Source organism: Balaenoptera acutorostrata, chromosome 5, assembly GCF_949987535.1.
Source record: "Balaenoptera acutorostrata chromosome 5, mBalAcu1.1, whole genome shotgun sequence".
Taxonomy (NCBI): domain Eukaryota; kingdom Metazoa; phylum Chordata; class Mammalia; order Artiodactyla; family Balaenopteridae; genus Balaenoptera; species Balaenoptera acutorostrata.
Genome location: NC_080068.1, coordinates 91,658,061 through 91,662,364, shown reverse-complemented (window position 1 = coordinate 91,662,364; position 4,304 = coordinate 91,658,061).

Sequence of the window (4,304 nt, the reverse complement as noted above, 5' to 3'; positions counted from 1 at the left end):
TTTTTTTACTGGTTGTGGGAAATGAAAAAATAAAAAAAGATAATCAAACCCAAAAGGAGCAGGTTGCTTTCAATTACAGGGAAATGAGGGCCTCCTGGATCTATTTCCTAAAAATTTGAGGTCTTTCTCATTTCATATCACTACTGACCAACAGCACCAGCTATATAATTTGTGGAGCCCCTCGTTCAAAAAGTGGGAAAAGTGCCGTAAGTACTAAAAATACCAAGCTTTCCTTTCTTCCACGGTTTCTCTCTTGACTTGTCTTTTTTAAAAATTGCTATTTAATGCTATTCTAAGTTGAAATTTAGAAATTATTAGCATGAATTATTTTTCTTTAACATCTTTATTGGAATATAATTGCTTTACAATGTTGTGTTAGTTTCTGCTGTATATCAAAGTGAGTCAGCTGTACGTATACATATATCCCCATATCCCCTCCCTCTTTCATCTCCCTCCCTCCCTCCCTATCCCACCCCTCTAGGTGGTCACAAAGCACCGAACTGATCTCCCTGTGCTATGCGGCTGCTTCCACTGGCTATCTATTTTACATTTGGTAGTGTAGATATGTCCATGCCACTCTCTCATGTCGTCCCAGCTTTCCCTTCCCCCTCCCTGTGTCCTCAAGTGCATTCTCTACATCTGCGTCTTTTTTCCTGTCCTGCCCCTAGGTCCATCAGGACCTTTTTTTTTTTTTTTTTTTTTAGATTCCATATATATGTGTTAGCATACGGTATTTGTTTTTCTCTTTCTGACTTACTTCACTCTGTATGACAGACTCTAAGTCCATACACCTCACTACAAATAACTCAATTTCGTTCCTTTTTATGGCTGAGTAATATTCCATTGTATATATGTGCCACATCTTCTTTATCCATTCATCTGTCGATGGACACTTAGGTTGCTTCCATGTCCTGGCTATTGTAAATAGAGCTGCAATGAACATTGTGGTACATGACTCTTTTTGAATTATGGTTTTCTCAGGGTATATGCCCAGTAGTGGGATTGCTGGGTCGTATGGTAATTCTATTTTTAGTTTTTTAAGGAACCTCCATACTGTTCTCCATAGTGGCTGTATCAATTTACATTCCCACCAACAGTGCAAGAGGATTCCCTTTTCTCCACACCCTCTCCAGCATTTATTGTTTGTAGATTTTTTGATGATGGCCATTCTGACTGGTGTGAGGTGATACCTCATTGTAGCTTTGATTTGCATTTCTCTAATGATTAATGATGTTGAGCATTCTTTCATGTGTTTGTTGGCAATCTGTATATCTTCTTTGGAGAAATCTCTATTTAGATCTTCTGCCCATTTTTGGATTGGGTTGTTTGTTTCTTTGATATTGAGCTGCATGAGCTGCTTTTATATTTTGGAGATTAATCCTTTGTCAGTTGATTCATTTGCAAATATTTTCTTCCATTCTGAGGGTTGTCTTTTCATTATGTTTATGGTTTCCTTTGCTGTGCAAAAGCTTTTAAGTTTCATTAGGTCCCATTTGTTTATTTTTATTTTTATTTCCATTTCTTTAGGAGGTGGGTCAAAAAGGGTCTTACTGTGATTTATGTCATAGAGTGTTCTGCTTATGTTATCCTCTAAGAGTTTTATAGTGTCTGGCCTTACGTTTAGGTCTTTAATCCATTTTGAGTTTATTTTTGTGTATGGTGTTAGGAAGTGTTCTAATTTCATTCTTTTACATGTAGCTGTCCAGTTTTCCCAGCACCACTTATTGAAGAGGCTGTCTTTTCTCCATTGTATACTTGCCTCCTTTATCAAAGGTAGGGTGACCATATGTACGTGGGTTTACCTCTGGGCTTTCTATCCTGTTCCATTGATCTATATTTCTATTTCTGTTTTTGTGCCAGTACCATACTGTCTTGATTACTGTAGCTTTGTAGTATGGTATGAAGTCAGGGAACCTGATTCCTCCAGCTCTGTTTTTCTTTCTCAAGATTGCTTTGGCTATTCGGGGTCTTTTGTGTTTCTATACAAATTGTGAAATTTTTTGTTCTAGTTCTGTGAAAAATGCCATTGGTAGTTTGATAAAGATTGCATTGAATCTGTAGATTGCTTTGGGTACTATAGTCATTTTCACAATGTTGATTCTTCCAATCCAAGAACATGGTATATCTCACGATCTATTTGTATCATCTTTCATTTCTTTCATCAGTGTCTTATAGTTTTCTGCATACAGGTCTTTTGTCTCCTTAGGTAGGTTTATTCCTAGGTATTTTATTCTTTTTGTTGCAATGGTAAATGGGAGTGTTTCCTTAATTTATTTTTCAGATTTTTCATCATTAGTGTTTAGGAATGCAAGAGATTTCTGTGCATTAATTTTGTATCCTGCTACTTTACCAGATTCATTGATTAGCTCTAGTAGTTTTCTGGTAGCATCTTTAGGATTCTCTCTATATAGTATCATGTCATCTGCAAACAGTCACAGCTTTAATTCTTCTTTTCCGATTTGGATTCCTCTTATTGCTTTTTCTTCTCTGATTGCTGTGGCTAAAACTTCTGAAACTATGTTGAATAATAGTGGTGAGAGTGGGGATCCTTGTCTTGTTCCTGATTTTAGAGAAAATTTTTTCAGTTTTTCACCATTGAGAACGATGTTGGCTGTGGGTTTGTCATATATGGCCTTTATTATGTTGAGGTAAGTTCCATCTATGCCTACTTTCTGGAGAGTTTTTATCATAAATGGGTGTTGAATTTTGTAGAAAGCTTTTTCTGCATCTATTGAGATTGTCATATGGTTTTTATCCTTCAGTTTGTTAATATGATGTGTCACATTGATTGATTTGCGTATATTGAAGAATCCTTGCATTCCTGGGATAAACCCCACTTGGTCACGGTGTATGATCCTTCTAATGTGCTATTGGATTCTGTTTGCTAGCATTTTGTTGAGGATTTTTGCATCTATGTTCATCAGTGATATTGGTCTGTACTTTTCTTTTTTTGTGACATCTTTGTCTGGTTTTGGTATCAGGGTAATGGTGGCCTCATAGAATGAATTTGGGAGTGTTCCTCCCTCTGCTATATTTTGGAAGAGTTTGTGATGGATAGGTGTTAGCTCTTCTCTAAATGTTTGATAGAATTCGCCTGTGAAGCCATCTGGTCCTGGGCTTTTGTTTGTTGGAAGATTTTTAATCACAGTTTCAATTTCAGTGCTTGTTATTGGTCTGTTTATATTTTCTATTTCTTCCTGGTTCAGTCTCAGAAGGTTGTGCTTTTCTAAGAATTTGTCCATTTCTTCCAGATTGTCCATTTTATTGGCATGCAGTTGCTTGTAGTAATCCCTCATGATTCTTCATATTTCTGCAGTATCAGTTGTTACTTCTCCTTTTTCATTTCTAATTCTGTTGATTTGAGTCTTCTCCCTTTTTTTCTTGATGAGTCTGGCTAATGGTTTATCAATTTTGTTTATGTTCTCAAAGAACCAGCTTTTAGTTTTATTGATCTTTGCTATTGTTTCCTTCATTTCTTTTTCATTTATTTCTGATTGTAACATGAATTTTTATGGTTCCTCTTTATATTGTGTGGTGCCAGATTTAAATACAAGCAAGAACTTTTTAGTTCAAATGCAGTATTGCTGGAAATACACAACTCATATGTTGTGGCTCATTCACGTATTTTGCTCCCAGCATCAGGGACACTGCACAAAACTCACTCAATTGTTTTAATTTATTTTCTTGTTTGTGCACATTCTGCTGACATTCCTTACCTTCCTGATGAGTAAGGAAGCAATGGAAGGGAGAAGAACTCCTGGCTGTCCTTTCCTTCTGCATCAGCATTTTCAGCCTTGAGTGGATTGCTAATGCAGGGAAGTAACACGAGTGAGAAAGGATGTGATAGGGCTTCTTAGTTATTTCTTTTGTTGTATTTGGACAAAATTCTGGTTTGAATGGAAAGCGTGGTCTCTTGGGGGCCCCTGCTTGATCAGTTGTAGATGTAACACAGCTGTAGTTTGAGTCTCGCTGTACTCCCACTTGTTGTGGGTCTACTGAAGTTCTGTACTCATGAGGCATTGCAAATGCTCTATGCAAATGAGTGGGGTGGCAAAGAACTGTGGGTGCACACCATGCCCATTTGCCTCTGTTCACACGCATGCTCCATTGCCCTATTGGACTTAACTCGCAAAACTAAGTTAAAAGATAAAATTGTCAAGAATTTCAGGACCCCGACAGCAGAGCATTTCAGCCAGGAATGAGGCCCTTCTGTGTGACTGCATGCTCAAGAAGCTGGCCCTGCCCACCACCCCATACCAATCAAAGTGTTAAGGAAAAGTTGACTTAAATTAAGGAATGTGAGC